The sequence below is a fragment of the Nomascus leucogenys genome, chromosome X (genome assembly GCF_006542625.1).
Source record: "Nomascus leucogenys isolate Asia chromosome X, Asia_NLE_v1, whole genome shotgun sequence".
Classification (NCBI taxonomy): domain Eukaryota; kingdom Metazoa; phylum Chordata; class Mammalia; order Primates; family Hylobatidae; genus Nomascus; species Nomascus leucogenys.
This window is the reverse complement of record NC_044406.1, coordinates 12,154,155-12,174,733: the sequence shown is the minus strand read 5'-3', so window position 1 is coordinate 12,174,733 and position 20,579 is coordinate 12,154,155. Positions and strand designations below refer to the sequence as shown.

The 20,579-nt window shown below is 41.4% G+C and overlaps 1 long non-coding RNA gene across 1 annotated transcript; it reads right to left on the bottom strand.

Moving 5' to 3' along the window:
• Positions 1–14,946: 14,946 nt before the first annotated feature.
• On the bottom strand, positions 14,947–19,106 carry LOC105738518. The gene is made up of 3 exons (XR_001114337.1): positions 18,711–19,106; positions 16,461–17,502; positions 14,947–15,354 (listed from the first exon to the last, which is right to left on the bottom strand). It is a non-coding gene; the product is annotated as an uncharacterized LOC105738518 (long non-coding RNA).
• Between the last annotated feature and the right edge of the window lie 1,473 nt (positions 19,107–20,579).

The following is a 20,579-nucleotide window of genomic DNA, read 5'->3' as shown; positions in this document are numbered from 1 at the left end:
CATATTCTGTAAACACCAATGCCTCACTCATGGGAGAGAAAGAGGCCAAGGTTGCTATGCATAAATGATTCTTTTATTTAAATAACACCTACTTATTACTATGAGTACTGGGAGTTAATACCCCATCTCAAGCTGGAGACTGAAAGAAATCACTTCTGGCATCTCTGATGAAAAGCTACAAGTGGCTGGGCATGGTGGCTCATGCCTGTAATCCCAGCACTTTGGGAGGCCGAGGCAGGTGGATCACGAGGTCAGGAGTTTGAGACTAGCCTGGCCAACATGGTGAAACCCCGTCTCTACTAAAAATACAAAAAAATTAGCTGGGCGTGGTGGCACGTGCCTGTAATCCCAGCAACTCAGGAGGCTGAGGCAGGAGAATCGCTTGAACCCAGGAGGCGGAGGTTGCAGTGAGTCAAGATTGCGTGCCACTGCACTCCAGCCTGGGCAACAGAGTAAGACTCTGTCTCAAGAAAAAAAAAAAAGCTACAAGTAAGTGGGCCCTAGACTCGGGTACAGTAAATACTGATGATAATTGAACTGCTTTTATTTTCACATACAAGGAAAAACACAGAACTCAGTTGTAGGCCATTTCACCATTATATTACATATGAAAATAGTCATAAATTTGATATTTTTCCTAAGTTGTTTGGCCAAATAACAGATTTGGTGGTAATATTGCATAGATGTTCTTCTATAGCTGTACTAAGAAGGGGGAAAAGCATAAAATATACATAAAAGTAACTTAAAATTTGTTATATTTGGCTTTAAAGTCAAGCCAGAGTGAAAATTCATAACAACATATAATGTTAAGTGAAAAAGAACATTACCAAATAGTATATGGAAGAAAAATCCCAATTTGGTTGAGGAAGCATTTTTTATAATATATAGCTTTTCAACATACATTGACGTATTTAATAATGCATTTATTTATATACTTACATATTTATATAATATATACATCTTCAATATTTTATACCAATGTCACACTTATCCAGTTTGCCTAGATACTAAGTTCAGCATGTTTCTTGCACTAACATAGAACTTTTGATAGTGATTCTTAAGTCAGATAAAATTTCAATGTATAAGGAAATGCCAGAAATCGGATTTCTTCACTGCTCCACTTAAAAAGGAGTTCTCAAGCAAAAATGAATAAGAGCATCATCCTTAATCTACATATCACCAGTGAGCAAATTTCAGAATTTCCAGACTCAGATTGATGTAAGCAAATGAAAATTCCGGCCCTCAACCAAATAAAACATATATTCTTTCATGAGTCCCATGAATTCTATCTAGTGGACACTGTCAAATGGCAACCTGGGTGTCAAAAGCCATTGCCATGCTTCCTTCTCTCAACCTACACACTGTCAGAAGGGAGGCGGGCATGGCAGGCAGGAGCCAACACAACTCACACCTCTCAAGTTTGTGGGTAACCACCATGCTCACCCAAATCCCTCCAATGCCTGCAACATAGACACACGTTTACTGTCTCTTCCCTTGGGTGATTTTAAGATTTGCAGGAAATGAAAAGTCAATTCATGTTAGTACTTATTTATTCAACAAATATATAGTAAGTGTGTACACTGTGCTAGGTGCTGAGAATACAGCAGTAAATAAGACACAGGAGGAATTCAGGGGGCGTCCCCAGCCACCATCCTCTTCTCTGAGGACAAACACCCTCCTCCACACTTTGGCTCCCATCCACCAGTTTTTTAAAAAGTGTTATGTGACCTTTTCTTGGTGAACAAAATAGATTCAGTTCCTTTTCTAGAAGAGCTTAGAGAAGATTGGAGGAGACATTCAATAAGTAACTAAACAAACGTGTAGTTACAAATGGACTGCAGAAAATAATCAAGGTGCAGTAGGTGGGAATATAGGGTGATGATACCAGAGAAGGCAGGAATGAGGAGGTGACTCATGTCGAGCCCTAAGAATGAGCAGGCAGCAATGGGAAGGGCTGTGGAAAGAGTAGTACAAGTTTAGCAAACAAGGTCACAAATAACTTAGCACATAGCAGCTTTCGATAAATCTTTCTAAATAAAGAAAACAGGCAAACTATTATTAAATCTTCATAACTGGTGGAAGAACTTAAAATTGTAATGCTTTCTCTAGTGACGCAGGTCCTAATGTATTCTCTTAAAAATAATATATGTATGTTGAATAGTGCTGCACTTTCTCAACCACACTCTAAATATAGCTTAACTCAGTTAATTAAAAAAATGGCAAATGGAACAAGCATTAAAATTCAGGAATGAAGTGAGGAATTCAATCCCTTTGCTGATTTGCTGATGAACATGAGTCAAAAACTGAACTTAACCTTCAAAGGCAATGGAAGGAAAATCACATACACACCATGGTTACAATTATGTAAAAAGTATATGTGTGTGTGTTTGTATGAGTGTGTATATATAAGTGCTTATATACAAAAGAATGGAAGGCAGCAAGGAAAATCAAAGCAGTTGAATTATTATGGCAGTAGGATTCTAGGTAATTTTTATTTAAATTTTGAATTCCACGTTATATTATTATTTTGGGCAATAAGTGGAAGTTTTTCAACGAAGCAATTTTAAGAAAACTTTAAAAGTACTTCATAAGGCCTCGAAATTTAATCTTTGCCTTAGGCTATAATGGTTAGTGCAAGCAAAAGTCCAGTTATCTTGGCAACTATTTCCTTCAGACATAAGCCCACACAGACATGTCCAAAACCATATGTGCTGCTCCTAAGACTCAGGATAGTGATGCTGAAGTGTTCCTCTTCCAGCCACACCGTGATCTTCTATCTAAATACCCAGTGCTCATTTGCAGCTTTCTTTACTTTTTGGTTTAAGAGCTGAGACTGCCATCACCCTCACATAACCAGCTTCTTGTCCTCTCACCTCCCCTACCCTCACTCCATCCACAGGAGTATAAATAATCCAAGCTGGTGCTGGATCCTAGTCACAGCTACAGCTAGGCTCTGGCTAAACGAAATCACTGATTAAATTTGATAAATCCCTCACTCTACCTGCCTAAAAGTGGAAAGGGTGAACCCTCACTGGTGGAAGACATTATGTGGACCATTTCTGTTTAATTTATATACTACATCCCGCGTGCCAAAAAGTGTTAGACATGCAAAGAGGGAGGAAAAAGTGACTAATAAGAGAAAATAATAGAATTTCATTTGTAATGACTAATTTGGATGTATCTCAGGAATGCAAGGGTAGTTTAACATGAACAGTTCAAAGGGAAAACAACATGCAGTCAACTCAATAGGTGAAGAAAAAATTCATCAATTAAATTCAACACCCATTTGTGATAAGTAATCTCTTAGCAAACTAGGAATAGAAGGGACTTCCCTAACCTCATAAAGAATATCTACTAAAAACCTATACCAAACATCATTCTTAATGGTTAAAATCCATTATGTATGCCCTTTAAAATAGAAAAAAAAAAAGATAAGAATGTCTGCTCCAACCTCTCTCTTCAACATTGCATGGGAGGTCCTAGCACACAGCAATAAAAGCAAAAAAGTGTGAGGACTGCAAAGGGAGAAACAAAACTTATTAAACACAGACAATATCATCAGAAAATCCAAATCACACTATAGAAAATCTATCGTTGAAAGGGTTTAACAAGGTGGCTAGATAAAAAGTGGTTAACAAAAATAAGTTCCGTTTATATAACCAACAAAACACAGGAAACATCGATTTTTTTTTTTTAGACAGAGTCTCGCTCTGTCACCCAGGCTGGAGTGCAGTGGTGCAGTCTCACTGCAAGATCCACCTCCCAGGTTCACACTATTCTCCTGCCTCAGCCTCCCGAGTAGCTGGGACTACAGGTGACCGCTACCATGTCCCACTAATGTTTTGTATTTTTAGTAGAGACAGGGTTTCACCGTGTTAGCCAGGATGGTCACGATCTCCTGACCTCGTGATCCACCCGCCTTGGCCTCCCAAAGTGCTAGGATTACAGGCGTGAGCCACTGCGCCCGGCCAAAACATCGATTTAAAACTATATTAACTTCAATAACAAAATTATAAAATACTTAGGAATAAATCTAACACAAAAAGAGAGAAGACCTTCATGGAGAAAATTAGGTGTGGTGCCTGAATGGACTAGAATTGTGCTGTCCAATATGGTAGCCAAGACGCATGTGTGGCTATTTAAATTTCAATGCAAACCAATTAAAATGAGATAGCATTTGGAATTCAATTCCTAAGTCATATTAGCCTCATTTGCACTGCTCTATTTAGGCACATGTGGCTAGTGGCTACCCAACTGATGGAGTAGATAAAGAGCGTGTGCATCAGCTCAGAAAATTCTATCAGACAGCACTGGACTAGAATATGTCCATCCATCACATATACTTTCAATTAGAATACAATCATTTATACTACACTGCTTATGTCATACCTCTGTATTAGTCTGTTCTTACGCTGCTAATAAAGACATACCTGAGGCTTGGTAATTTATAAAGAAGAAGAGATTTAATGAACAGCTCCACATGGCTGGGGAGGCCTCACAATCATGGCAGAAAGCAAAGGAGGAGCGAAGGCATGTCTTACATGGGGGCAGGCAAGAGAGAGTGTGCAGGGGAACTGCCCTTTATACAACCATCAGACTTCCTAAGACTTACTCACTGTCATGGGAAACCCCCCCACCCATGATTCAATTACCCCCCATGACATGTGGGGATTATGGGAGCTACAATTCAAGATGAGATTTACGTGGGGACACAGCCAAACCATATCAACCCTCATAATGGAAATGCAGAATAGAAGTTGTAAAGTTTGCTTATCTTCTTTTTCTTTTCTTTTCTTTTTCCTTTTTTTTTTTTTTTTTTTTTTTTTTTAGATGGAGTCTGACTCTGTTGCCCAGGCCAGAGTGCTGTGGCATGATCTTGGCTCACTGCAACCTCTGCCTCCAGGGTTCAAGTGATTCTCCTGCTTCAGCCTCCCGAGTAGCTGGGATTACAGGTGTGCACCACCAGGTCTGGTTAATTTTTGTATTTTTAGTAGAGACGGAGTTTCATCATGTTGGCCAGGCTGGTCTTGAACTCCTGACATCAGGTGATCTGCCCACCTCAGCCTTCCAAAGTGCTGGGATTATAAGAGTGAGCCACTGCACCCAGCCAAGTTTGCTTATCTTCTAAGTTTGTGGGGGATATTTGTATTTTGTAGGGGATGCGGTTTGGTTAGCATCTGAAGGTCCTTCCAACACTTAAGAAACCAACTATCTTGTAAGTCTTTTCATTATAAAAGTCCCAATGGAGAGACACTTGCTCTTCCAGTACCCTGACAACAAAAATACAGGCAGGAGACCCAAGACTGGCCAATCAGATACTCTCTTTGAAGAGCTGAGTCTTGGGCAAGCAACAAAGAGATGCTGGATTAGTTCAGGGTTCATTCTGGCACAGGTAGTAGTAGCCTCTAGTATCTAGTGACCACCATTGGTGCTAGTGTCCAGAATGCCAGTGGCAGTTTCCAGTACCTAACAGTGACAGCATCTTAATCAGGTCATTCATGTTCCGGCCATGGCTGCAGCTCCAGCCTCATGGATTCCCTTTGGTGCCTGCCCACACTCCAAACTCCAGCCTTACCTCTAAGAGCTACTTAACATCTCCCCCAATAAATTCCTTTTCTAAGTTAGAAGAAGTAGATGTCTTATAGATTATCTAGTCTAAGCTTACTGGGATTCATAATATAAATGCAGGTAAATGGAATTCTATCTCTCTTAAAACATTTATCTGTCAGCTTAAGTTACGCTGCGGTAAAAAATGACCTCCACAAACCTCAGTGGCTTATAAAAACAAAGATTTATTTCTCATCTTAATGTCCATTATGGGTCAGCTGTGGTTCCTGTCCATGTCATCTTCCCTCTGGACCTGATGAACCTGAGCTAATGGATCAGCCTCTGTCTGATATATTGCAGGTATCACTGGTTGAGAGAAAAGAGACCAAAAATAAAACCCCTGCTGGCTCTTGAAGCTTCCACACAGAAGTGACATTCATCATCTCCCCTCATATGATGTTCACCAAAGCAAGTCACACATCGTGATGTATAATCTTCCTAAAGAGAGGGACATTGCAAGTCACATGGAAAAGCCTGATCTGAGTGATGTGGTATCCTACAATGGTCCCACCGGGAGGGTCATCAAATATTTGAACAAGAATACAATCTAACACAGCCTGTTACCACTCAGGGCTTTTTTTTTTTATTATTATACTTTAAGTTCTAGGGTACATGTGCACAACATGCAGGTTTGTTACATATGTATACATGTGCCATGTTGGTGTGCTGCACCCATTAACTCTTCATTTACATTAGGTATATCTCCTAATGCTATCCCTCCCCGTTCCCCCCACCCCACAACAGGCCCCGGTGTATGATGTTCCCCAACCTGTGTCCAAGTGTTCTCATTGTTCAATTCCCACCTATGAGTGAGAACATGAGGTGTTTGGTTTTCTGTCCTTGTGATAGTTGGCTCAGAATGATGGTTTCCAGCTTCATCCATGTCCCTACAAAGGACATGAACTCATCCTTTTTCATGGCTGCATAGTATTCCATGGTGTATATGTGCCACATTTTCTTAATCCAGTCTATCATTGATGGACATTTGGGTTGTTTGCAAGTCTTTGCTATTGTGAATAGTGCCGCAGCAAATATACATGTGCATGTGTCTTTATAGCAGCATGATTTATAATCCTTTGGGTATATACCCAGTAATGGGATGGCTGGGTCAAATGGTATTTCTAGTTCTAGATCCCTGAAGAATCGTCACACTGACTTCCACAATGGTTGAACCACTTTACAGTCCCACCAACAGTGTAAAAGTGTTCCTATTTCTCCACATCCTCTCCAGCACCTGTTGTTTCCTGACTTTTTAATGATGGCCATTCTAACTGGTGTGAGATGGTATCTCATTGTGGTTTTGATTTGCATTTCTCTGATGGCCAGTGATGATGAGCATTTTTTCATGTGTCTGTTGGCTGCATAAATGTCTTCTTTTGAAAAGTGTCTGTTCATATCCTTTGTCCACTTTTTGATGGGATTGTTTGATTTTTTCTTGTAAATTTGTTTAAGTTCTTTGTAGATTCTGGATGTTAGCCCTTTGTCAAATGGGTAGATTGTAAAAATTTTCTCCCATTCTGTAGGTTGCCCGTTCACTCTGATGGTAGTTTCTTTTGTTGTGCAGAAGCTCTTTAGTTTAATTAGATCTCATTTGTCAATTTTGGCTTTTGTTGCCATTGCTTTTGGTGTTTTAGACATGAAGTCCTTGCCCATGCCTATGTCCTGAATGGTATTGCCTAGGTTTTCTTCTAGGGTTTTTATGGTTTTAGGCCTAACATGTAAGTCTTTAATCCATCTTGAATTAATTTTTGTAAAAGGTGTAAGGAAGGGATCCAGTTTCAGGTTTCTACATATGGCTAGCCAGTTTTCCCAGCACCATTTATTAAATAGGGAATCCTTTCCCCATTTCTTGTTTTTCATCAGGTTTATCAAAGATCAGATGGTTGTAGATGTGTGGTATTATTTCTGAGGGCTCTGTTCTGTTCCATTGGTCTATATCTCTGTTTTGGTACCAGTACCATGCTGTTTTGGTTACTGTAGCTTTGTAGTATAGTTTGAAGTCAGGTAGCATGATGCCTCCAGCTTTGTTCTTTTGGCTTAGGATTGCCTTGGCAATGCGGGCTCTATTTTGGTTCCATATGAACTTTAAAGTAGTTTTTTCCAATTCTGTGAAGAAAGTCATTGGTAGCTTGATGAGGATGGCATTGAATCTATAAATTACCTTGGGCAGTATGGCCATTTTCACGATATTGATTCTTCATATCCATGAGCGTGGAATGTTCTTCCATTTGTTTATGTCCTCTTTTATTTCGTTGAGCAGTGGTTTGTAGTTCTCCTTGAAGAGGTCCTTCACATCCCTTGTAAGTTGGATTCCTAGGTATTTTATTCTCTTTGAAGCAGTTGTGAATGGGAGTTCACTCATGATTTGGCTGTTTGTCTGTTATTGGTGTATAGGAATGCTTGTGATTTTTGCACATTGATTTTGTATCCTGAGACTTTGCTGAAGTTGCTTATCAGCTTAAGGAGATTTGGGGCTGAGACGATGGGATTTTCCAAATATAAAATCATGTCATCTGCGAACAGGGACAATTTGACTTCCTCTTTTCCTAATTGAATACCCTTTATTTCTTTCTCCTGCCTGACTGCCCGACTCAGGGCTTTGTTATTAATTTGGTAAATTTTAAATTCCGTAACATGAATGAAATGAATTTATCTTGAAAAATCTATTTTTCTGGAGATTGGGTTTGAAACATTAGTAATAGTAATATTTGATCCCATTTATTAAGGTTAGATGCAGGGCTTCTAAAGTGTGACATCACTGTACAAAACCAAAGAAAAGATGTGGGCATATTGAAATTCCACTGTAATTTTAAGTAAAAATCTATTTTGCAAAATTGCATTAAGCATCTGCCAAACCTAGAGTTAAACTTTGGGGCTTTGAGGGATGTAAATCCCACTACTGAGACCTGCATAGGAAACTTGATGGGCAATTAAAGAAAAAAAAAAAAACAAAACATGTTCACAAATAATATAAAGCAGTGATAAGATAGAGCAGAGATGGAATAAAGGAAGTTCATAGGATGGGCTAGTATGGAATTCTGTAGCTTAGAGATATAATGGAATTGTGTGAGGAACAGATTACTTTTCAACAAGTCATGCAATGCAAACAATTGTATACCACCCTCCCCACACACGTGCACACACACACACACACATATGTATATTTTTTGAGATGGGGTCTCACTCTGTCTCTCAGGCTGGAGTGCAGTGGCACAATCTCAGCTCAATAAGCAATTCTCTGGCCTCAGCCTCCCAAGTAGTTGGGACTACAGGCATGAGCCACCAATGCCCAGCTAATTTTTGTATTTTTAGTAGAGACGGAGTTTCACCATGTTGCTCAGGGTGGTCTTGAACTCCTGAGCTCAAAGCAATCCACCTGCCTTGGCCTCCCAAAGTGCTGGGATTACAGGCATGAGCCACCATGCCCGGCCTACATATTTTATACCACGGGATATGTGTGTTTGGGAGGAGACATACAGGTGAGAAAAAAATTGATGCAACTTCTAAGCATTCCTGAATTTTGTCCTTACTAAACACAATGGCTCTAGTGATGAAATCTCATCATTAAATTCTTTTTTGCCAAATAAGTTACAAAACTAGGGTAAAATATCCTTGCTTCCTTTTTTTTTAAGAAAAAAAATCTTGTGACCTTCATCTGTAGATAACAGTGAGTATCTGAATTTCAAAATGTCAAGTTTTGCATGTGGTTAATCAAAAATAATTTTTGACACAAAAGTTGGAAGGAGTATAATTGTGACAGGTAGAAATGTCAAATTATTTATGCAAATTTAGCTAAAGATGTACTTTAAGTAAAGGTCAGTATAGTTTATTTGGTTAGTAAAATATGGTTTACTTCTTGAGTTAAGAAAAAAAAAATGATGTGAAAGAAGCCAGACACAAAAACCTACATATTGTATGGTTCCATTTGCATGAAATGTCCAGGATAAGCAGATCCATAGGGACAGAAAGTAGGTGGCGGTTGGGGGGCTGGGGGCTGGGAAGAGGGTGGAATAGAGAGTGGATATTAACTGGTACTGGATTCCTTCTTGGGGTAATGAAAACATTCTGGAATTAGATAATGATGATAACCGCACAACTTTGTGAATATACTAAAAGCCACTGAATTATAACAAAAATAAATGCATATAAACTTTAAAAAACTCATAAGTTACAAATAGTGTTTATGTACATGATTTCGGGAAAATAATTTTCAAAGAGTCACTTCTAGAATTACTAACATATAGCCAAGTACAGTCGGTAACGCATGCTAACAGACAACTAAGTCAACAACCACAAAATCACCAAACAATTTTAATAACCTTTTTCAACTATATTCCTTAAGGACTTGCAGGGTCTTCTGGCAAGTAAAACAGTGAACAAATAGAATTTTTTTTATCTCCTTTTCTTTCTAACAATGTTATTGAACATTAAAACAGAAAACAACACACAAGAAAGGGAAGGATTATAAGACAATTGAACAATTAGCTTTATAATAGAGTTTGAGCATATATGGCCTAAGACTTTATAGCATATGTGATGTTTACTCAAAGATACTACATACTTGGAGAAGAAACGCTCCAAAATGTTCTGGGGAAAAAAAATGTTCTCTCTCTTCCAATTGCCCATTCTTTCCACTCTCAAATTGTTTTGCCTGTCATAAACTACAATCACTCCCTCTGAGCTTGTTTTTAATCTTTTTTTATTTTTTATTTTTTTTGAGATGGAGTCTTGCTCTGTCGCCCAGGCTGGAGTGCAGTGGCGCGATCTCGGCTCACTGCAAGCTCCGCCTCCCAGGTTCGCGCCATTCTCCTGCCTCAGCCTCCCGAGTAGCTGGGACTACAGGCACCTGCCACCGCGCCCGGCTAATTTTTTGTATTTTTAGTAGAGATGGGGTTTCACCGTGTTAGCCAGGATGGTCTCGATCTCCTGACCTCGTGATCCGCCCACCTCGGCCTCCCAAAGTGCTGGGATTACAGGCGTGAGCCACCGTGCCCGGCCTAATCTTTTACCTAAATGTATGTATGTGTTGATCTGTCATCTTCCTGGCTCTTCCAAATTTCTTAGGTGCTCTCATTCAACAAATATTTCTTGAGGGCACTCTGTGTGCCAGAACTATTCTAGGGGCTGGAGATTAGCTGTGAACCAAAAAGACAAAAATCTCTGACCCCGTGAGCAAGAGCAAGGCATTGTATTTCTTTCTTTTTCTTTCTTTCTTTCTTTTTTTTTTTTAGACATGGTCTTGCTCTGTCACCCAGACTGCAGTGCAGTGGCATGATCTTGGCTCACTGCAACCTCCACCTCCTGGGTTCAAGCCATTCTCCGGGGCCTCGGGCTCCCAAGTAGCTGGGATTACAGGCACATGCCACCATGCCTGGCTGATTTTTGTATTTTTAGTAGAGACGGGTTTCACCACGTTGGCTAGGCTGGTCTCAAACTCCTGACGGCAAGTGATCCACCCACCTCGGCCTCTAGCGCTGGGATTACAGGTGTGAGCCACCACGCCCGGCCAGGGTGTTGTATTTCAATGGTGAATAAGCTCTATTTAAAAAAAATCAGAGGCCAGGCGTGGTGGTGGCTCACTCCTGTAATCCCAGCACTTTGGGAGGCCAAGGCAGGTGAATCACGAGGTCAGGGTATGGAGACCAGCCTGGCCAATATGGTGAAACCTCGTCTCTACTAAAAATACAAAAAAATTACCTGGGCGTAGTTGCAGGTGCCTGTAATCCCAGCTACTCAGGAGGCTGAGGCAGGAGAACTGCTTGAACCCGGAAGGCAGAGGTTGCAGCAAGCTGAGATCATACCACTGCACTCCAATCCAGAAGACAGAGTGAGACTCCATCTCAAAAAAAAAAAAGAAAAAGAAAAAGAAAAAAAATCAGAAAGGGTGCTAGGGAATGTAGGAAGGGGCCAGGGAAAGCCTCACTGCCCCAGGTGAAATTTGAGCTAGGGCTTGAGAGAGGTAAGTTAAGTCATTAGGAATCTGGGAGGCTGGGTCCAGTTGTTCACGCCTATAATCCCAACACTTTGGGAGGCCAAGGTGGGAGGATCGCTTGAACCCAGGAGTTCAAGACTAGCATGGGCAATATCATTGAGACCTCATCTCTACAAAAACAATTGAAAAATTAGCTGAGCATGATGGCATGTGCCTGTAGTCCCAGCTACTTGGGAGGCTGAGGTGGGAGGATCTCTTGAGCTTGGGAGGCAGAGGTTGCAGTGAGCTGAGATCATGGCACTGCACTAAATCCTGGGTGACAGAGCTAGACCCTGTCTTTAAAAAAAAAAAAAAGGAATCTGGGGTATGAACATTCCAGGCAGAAGCAATAGCCCAAAGGCCCTGTGGCAGAAATGTGCCTGGTATGGCCAAAGAGCAGCAAGGAGGCCAGTGTGACTTAATGCAGTCTCCAGCAAGGGGTAAGTATTGATAGCAGGCAGGGAGCTCAGAAAGGTAACAAGGAGGGGTCAGATTAGTGAAGCTTTAAAGACCACTATAAGAACTTTGTCTTTCTCTTGGAGACAGGAGCCAACAGAGAGTTTTAAGCAGAGAGGTAACCTGATCTGATTTGCATATTTCCCAGGATCACTCTGGCTGTTGTATTACAAATGTACTTGAGAGACAAGAGTGGAAGTCAGGCAACCACTTAGCAGGTGTTATCTGTATGACAATTGGTCATCCAGGTGACAGTCAGCCAGGTGAGGATGATGCTGGCTTAGAACAAGACATTGGTAGAGAACATAATATGTGGTCACATTCCGGATATTTTTAAACAGTGTTATTGAGGTATAATTTACATATGATAAAATTCACTTGTTTTAAGTGCACAATTCAATGATTTTTAAACAGATTTACAGAGTTATTCAGCCATTACCACGATCCAATTTCAGAACATTTCCACTACTCCAACAAGGTCCTTTGTGCCCATCTGTAGTCACTCCTCTTTTCTCCCACCAGCCCCAGGTAACTGCAAATCCACTTTCCATCTCTGTAGATTTGTATATTCCAGACACTTCACATAAGTGGAGTCATTCAATATGTGGTCTTTTGTGATTGGCTTCTTACATTTAGCAAATGCTTTCAAAGTTCATCTGTGCTACAGCATGTATCATTACTTCACTCCTTTTTATTATGGAATAGTATTTCTTTGAATATCTATACCATATCTTGTTGATCCATTCACCAGTTAATGGACATTTGGGTTGTTTCCACTTTTTGGCTACTATGAATAGTGCTGCTATGGATGCTCACAGATGAGTCTTTGTGTAAATGTATGCATTCATTTCTCTTGTGTACACACCAAGGTGTAGAATTGCTGGGATGTATGGTAAATTTATGCTTAACTTCTTTTATTTTTATTTTTAACTGAGTCCTATGTTTACTATGATGCTTAACTTCTTAAGAAACTGCCAGGCCGGGTGCAGTGGCTCACGCCTGTAATCCCAGCACTTTGGGAGGCCGAGGTAGGCGGATCACGAGGTCAGGAGATCGAGACCATCCTGGCTAACATGGTGAAACCCCGTCTCTACTAAAAATACAAAAAAAATTAGCCAGGCGTGGTGGTGGGCGCCTGTAGTCCCAGCTACTCGAGAGGCTGAGGCAGGAGAATGGCATGAACCCGGGAGGTAGAGCTTGCAGTGAGCCGAGATCGCGCCACTGTACTCTAGCCTGTGCAACAGAGCGAGACTCCGTTTCAAAAAAAAAGAAACTGCCAAACTGTTTCCCAAAGTGGCTGCACCGTTTTATATTCCTGCCAGTAATGTACGAATATTCTAATTTCTCCACATCCTCACCAACACTTGTTATTTTCTGTGTGTGTGTGTGTGTGTTTTGTTTTGTTTTGTTTTTTCTAATTATGGCCACCCAAGTGGGTGTGAAGTGGTTTCTCGTGGTGGGTTTAATTTGCATTTCCCTAAGGACTAACCATGTTGAGCAACTTTTCATGTGCACATTGGCCACTCCTGTATCTTCTTTGCTCTTCTTTGGTGAAGCATCTATTCAAATCTCCTTCCCATTTTTAAGTTGGGCTTCTGGACATATATTTGAAATAGAGCCAATATGATTTGCCAACTGATTGGAAGTATGATATGAAAGAAAGAGAGGAGTTAATGATGACTCCATGTTTCTTTAGCTCAAGGTACACAAGAATGGAGTTGCCATTCAGTGGAGAATGAGGTGCTGGAGAGAAGATTGGAAGCTTGATTTTAAACATGTTAAGTTTGAGATGCTCACTAGACATGCAAGTAGAGTTGTCAAGTTGACTGTTAGGTTTCTGGATCTGGAATTCTGAGGGGGAGATGCAAGCCTGAAGAGAGACAGGGGGGAGGTCATTAGCATGGAGATGATGTAGGAAGCCATGGAACTAGAGAAGATCACCAAAGGAGTGAATGTAGATAGAAGGGGTCCAAGGATTACATTCCAGGACATTCCAGTTAAAAAGTCAGGAAAGATGAACCAGCAAATGATACTGAAACAGAGTGACCAGTGACAGGGAAAACCAATGAGAGTGTAACCTACTACAAGCCACATGAAAATGTTCTCAAGAAGGAAGCAAGCGTGTCAAATGCTGTAGATAGGATTCAAGGCTGAGAATTGTCCCCTGAATTTAGTGACGTAAAGGGTGGAGGTCATTGGTGACCGAGACAATCGGAGAGATCCATGTTAGTTTCCATGCTAGGAACTCAGGCATTTCATCCAAAGGTATAAGCAGGAAGGCAGACTTCATAGGGCCAGCTGCTGTGGACAGTTAATATGCAGCTGATTGCTGAGGACTTGGTGAAAAATGTAGATTCGGATTCAGTAGGTCTGGGATGCGGCCCTTGTTTTGGTATTTGCTCCCAGGTGATGCTGATGCCATTGATCCCAGGGCCTCAATATGAAGGGCGAGAGTGCAGGGCTGATTTCGTTTGTGGTTATTACAATTCTTTTCTGAGCATAGCTCTCACTGGGAACGAAAATGTCAACTGTTTGGGGTTGATTCTAGAGGATTTTTTATTTTCCAGGGGTTTAATATCATTGATAGTTCAGCTCAGATCTGTGGCTTGAGAAATGGGGAAGAAACACAAGGACCGATGATTTGGGAACCCCGTTGAGCCCTGTGAGCTGTGTGAAAGCAGATTTTATGCAGAACCGCAAATGCTGGAGCCCAGGAAACTGCCCTGACAACTTTGAGGGCATTGGGAGACTCACTCTTTATCTGTCAGTGATGTGGCTGGGCCTCCAGAAAGCCCCCTTTGAGAAAGACCGTCATTACAAGCATGTATACATTGGGACTAAGGTTCGTACTAAGGTTCAGAAGGACTCGCCGAGATAAATATCCAATAGAGACCCTCTCTCCAATTTCTTCCTTCCAGTCATCTGATTTTTTTGGGTAACAGCTTTATTGATATTATTTATACTATACAATTCACTCATTTAAAGTGTACAATTCAGTGATGTTTAGCATGTGCATCCATCACCATCAATTTTAGAACATTTTTAGCAACCCTAAAAAGAACCCCCCATGTCCTTTTTGTTTTGAGACAGAGTCTCCCTCTGTCACCCAGGCTGGAGTGCAGTGGCACGATCTCAGCTCACTGCAACATCCGCCTCCCGAGTTCAAGCAATTCTCGTGCCTCAGCCTCCCAGGTGGCTGGGACTACAGGTGCGCACCACCACGCCCAGCTAATTTTTGTATTTTTAGTAGAGACAGGGTTTCACCATGTTGATCAGGCTGGTCTCAAACTCCTGACCTCAGATGATCCACCTGCCTCAGCCTCCCAAAGTGCTGGGAGTACAGACCTGAGCAACCGCATTCAGCCTCATTTTTAAATGTTCATAAAAATCCACTAAGTCATTTGGAAACTTTCTGCTGGGCAATTTGTGAGATTTCACAAAGCTGGGGGACAAAAGCCCACCTGTTGAAAGAAAACAAAACTGAAGGAATAGAAATCCTCAGTCTGAAAAGATAAGACAAAACAAGATGGCCTGGTGGACTCATAAACACCAACACACAGTCCATGTAAAATCTTCAAGTCCTTTTCTGCTAGACATGGGTGAACTTTGACTTTTAGCTCTTCCCAACTGACACGCACATGAAGTCACACGCCATGGGGAAGAGCTACGTGGGAAACTGTTGGACGAGTGCCTGGCTGTGCTGCGGTTAGAGGAAAAAAAAAAAACTGAAACTGGTTTTGCAGCTCTGTCTTCAATCATTCACAGATAGGCGCATTAGGTGGAATCCAGCCAGATGACTCAGGGCCTCACAGGCACCTTGGAAATTTCTGAATTTTTTGTTTCAGTCTACAAAGGGGAATTTCGTGAGTTACGACATCACTCTGAAGCTGTAAAAGTAGCTGCTGGGGAGCTACCTGTATCTACGTTTACCTGCATGTCAAAAGTGAATATGGTATATTCCAAAAATAAAAAGTAAAGAAGTTTTTGAATGGGTGAAGTTTTAACTTGCTTCTTAATTGGATATGTAACTTTACCATGATTGTTTTAGATGTTTAAAAAAAATTTGCCACCATTTGAAAAAGATTAATGACTACTTGGAACCTACCCCTATTTGTATCTCATTTACATTTTAAAAGAAAGCAAGAGTATGTCCAACAAATTAATTTTAATTCTATTTTTGACTCTCTGTCCAGAAGGGTACTTACAAAAATTTAACAAAGGATTATAAATAACTATTTTTTTCATAATTGATTGTTATTTCCCTAGATCATACTGGCGGAACATGAAGACAGAAAGGCCCTATATTTGGCGGGCCGTGGTGGCTCACATCTGTAATGCCAGCACTTTGGGAGGCTGAAGCAGGTGGATCACATGAGGCCAGGAGTCCAAGACCGGCCTGGGCAACATGGTGAAACCCCGTCTCTACTAAAAAAAATACAAAAAATTTAGCCAGGCATGGTGGTGCATGCCTGTAATCCCAGCTACTTGAAAGGCTGAAGCACGAGAATCACTTGAACCTGGAAGGCGGAGGTTGCAGTGAGCCAAGATTGCGCCACTGAACTCCAGCCTGGGTGACAGAGTGAGACTCTGTCTCAAAAAAAGAAAAGAAAAGAAAGGCCCTATATTTTATAGGAAATGATACTTGAAACTGCATTTATATATTTATAGTCTTCAAATTCATAAAAATATATAAACATGTAAATATCCCTTAAAAAGCAACATGTTCTTATACTTTCAAATTTCAGTATTTTAAAAATTACTTACTTTTCAGAAAACTGGATAAACCACATGGATGCCACGAGAAGGTGTCAGGAGAGCCAGCAATCCTAGCCAGGTGGTCCCTCCCAATCTCTCCAGCATCAGGAGGAGTGCACAGTACTGGGGTAAGGTGGGATCCATACACCACATGCTCCTGTCGCTGAAAGAACAAACCACAATTATAAAATAGCAGGACCTTGCCTGGAATTAATAGGAAGCCAGCTGTTATTTCTGGAAGCAATCTGCCATGCAAAACAAACAAACAAAACCTACCCACTTTGTTATGAGTTAGTCCTGGCTTTGTCTCTGTGTATCCTTGGGCAAGTAACTTAATCTCTCTCAGCCTTAGTTTCCTCACCTCTAAAATGCTGTGCAGCAGGGTAGTTGTGAAGATTAAAGGAGATGCTATACATAAAGTGCCAAGAATCTAGCAAATACGGTGCTGGAACAGACTTTCCCATTTCCTCTGCCTGGCCATCTTCCTCTCAAGATTTGCCCTAAGGGTCACGGCCTCTATGAAGCTTTCCCTGACTCTCCCACACTGGGTTAGTTGATCCTCTGGGGTCCTGTGCACCCCTTTCCAGTGGGTGTCTCTCTCAGAGGTCTTAAAAGGTAAAATGATTGCTGGCTGCATAGCATGGCGCTTCCCCTGTGTTTTGTGGGGCTCGAGGCCTGGGACAGTGTCTTAATCATCTCTTTGCCCCCAGCACCTGGCAAAGTGAAAGCAATGTGCAATCATGAACACAGAGCATTTCTGACGATGCATGCTAATATTTGTGGAAATCTTTTTTTTTTTTTTTTTAGATGGGGGTCTGTCTCTGTCACCCAGGCTGGAGTGCAGTGGTGCAATCATGGCTCACTACAGCCTCAATCTCCTGGGCTCAGGTGATCCTTCCACCTCAGTCTCCTGAGTAGCTGACACTACAGGCACACACCACCACGCCTGGCTAATTTCTGTATCTTTTGTAGAGACGGGGTTCAGACTGATCTCCAACTCCTGGGCTCAAGTGGTCCTCCCACCTTGGCCTCTCAAAGTGTTGGGATTACAGATGTGAGCCACCGCGTCTGGCCGGGAATCCCAGTTTTAAATAATAATGCAAATGGGACTATATGAGGTTGTCATCTGGTCTCCCTTCTGATTGTGGGGCTCTTCTGAAAGCCTAGGTACTTACAGTATCTGAGAGATACAAAAATAACTACTTTAGTAAAATATTTTGCATTTACTGGGAAGTTATAAATAACAAAGCAATCTGACCCAGAAGATGAAGGCCCAGCCCTTGCCAAAGCAGTGGAGCACTGCCAGCTGCAGGCTTCCTGGCTGGTATTTAGAATGGTAGTGGCGAATGAAAGGAGCCTCTCATCACAGGAAGTGCTCAGGGAAGAGACAGAGCTCCAATTGTATCCAACTTTTTATCTCAAAAAAGTAACACAGACAAAAGGAGAGTGATGTGGGAAAATCCATCAAGAGTCAAGAGAGCGCTCCTATATTCAGGTATAATAACTGGTGTTTATGCCCTATGCAGGGACTCCCAGTAACCATGGCAACTAGGGTATAGGATATACTTGTCCAGTGCTGAATTTCTGCATTGTCTATTATTGTTTATTATGGGCCATGGGTAGGGAATTTGGGATTTAGTGTATTTTATGAAACATCCATTTGCAAAGTTGTCAAGGACTTTGCTGACATAAGGATTCGGGGAGCCCAGTCTGTGTACTCTTGCTTGAAGACAGTTATGTGACATTTGGACCACTGCCAACGGTCACCTGTTGTCCCTGCATGCATCCTTGCTTCCTTCCCTTCTAATTCAACATAACAGCCAGAGTGATCCTTCCTAAAGGGTGTTAAATCTCATCACCACAAACTCCCCAGCTTCAGTGGCTTCCCGTCATGCTTTAAGAAACCCCCCCAAATCTTTACCATGGCCAACCGACAAGAGCCCTCATGATGGCCTCTTTGACAGCATCTCTCATCCTTGTTCCCCTTGCTCATTGTGACTTAGCTGCCATGGACTCTTGCTGGAACTTGAGTGTATCAGGCACTCTCCTGTCTCAGGGCCTTCCATTTGCTGTTTCTGTAAAAGTGATTTTAAATTAAAGAGTCTTGGCCAGGCACGGTAGCTCATGCCTGTAATACCAGCACTTTGGGAGGCTGAACACTTTGGGAGCATCACTTGAGCCCAGGAGTTCGAAACCAGCCTGGCAACATGATGAAACCCTGTCTCTACAAAAAATACAAAAATTAGCTGGGCATGGTGACACGTGCCTGCAGTCCCAGCTACTCAAGGGAGTGGGGATGCTGAGGTTGGAGGATCGCCTGAGCCCGGGAGGTTGAGGCTGCAGTGAGCTGAGATGGCACCACTGCACTCCAGCCTTGATGACAGAGTGAGAACCTATCTAAAAAATTAAAAAAAAAAAAAAAATCTTTACCCTGCAGTCAATTTTAAAGAAAGTCCTTTCCTTTTAGGGGAAAGGACATAGGATGTGAAAGAATTACCTACAGGCAGAAAATGTTAATGCTGTCTCAGTAACCAAAAGAAAAACACACAGATTACTGTTTTCCTAACTCGAGTTGCAAAACTCCCTAATAAAGATGAAATGAAATGAGGAAGACCATTCAGATTGTTTTGTTTGTTTGTTTGTTTGAGGTGCAGTTTCTCTCGTTGCCCAGCCTGGAGTGCAATGGCGTGATCTTGGTTCACCACGACCTTTGCCTCCTGGGTTCAAGCGATTCTCCAGCCTCAGCCTCCCGAGTAGCTGGGATTACAGGCACCCACCATCATGCCCAGCTAATTTTTGTATTTTTAGTAGAGACGGGGTTTCACCATATTGGCCAGGCTGGTCTTGAACTCCTGACCTCAGGCAATCCGCCCACCTCGGCCTCCCAAAGTGCTGGGATTACAAGCATGAGCCACCGCACCCGGCCAGACCATGAATATTTTTAAATTTTGGAGAGTAAGGAAATTTCCATTTCAATTACTTTTATTTGTCTGAACATTTAGTTTACCAAATTCCAATATAAATGAAAACTACACACATATACACAAACCTCCAAAGCAAAACATAAACACCGACTTCAACTAATCAAATTTGGTTTTTATGTGCTGTGCTCTTTCGTAACCACTGAAGTTTTTCAGATTATTCCAAGTCATATGAAACCACACTTTGTGAAACTTTAAGTTTTAGATGACCTTGCAAGTTAAGGACTAAACATATTGCATCACAAAAAGCAGCCCTGGGAAGACAAGGGGAGAAAGTATATCAAAACAGATTTCACACTTGATGTCATTGAGCCGACTCTTCCAAATTATTTGAAAATACGAACATATTTTACTTTTATGCATGTTTTGGAGAATTCTGTCAGGCAGGTAGAGTATACATACAGTTAGGCCTTCAGAGCTCCAACATAGGAAGAGAGTTAGGAGAAAAGAACTGGTGAGAAAGTGAAATGGTAGGTTTGTAGAGACCGCCAAAGTAAACTTTTTAAAACTATACAACGGTGAACATTCCATGAGTTTTTTAAGGAAAAAAAAAATCAGCCATAATCACATAGAAGGCGTGTTGTATTCAAACAATTATATAAACTGGTTAAACACTGTTTGCAAAGGCCTCAAAGAGGTAATTTCATCTTCAATTCATTTATTAGATAAACGTCTGTTACTACATTCAAAGGCTAAGGTGATGGGCTTCCTCTGACAGACTAATGACCATTAATGTCCATCTCAAGGACACTTGTCCTTGAGAACATGAAGACTCCTGACATCAGAAACTAAACATCCCAGAGTTTATA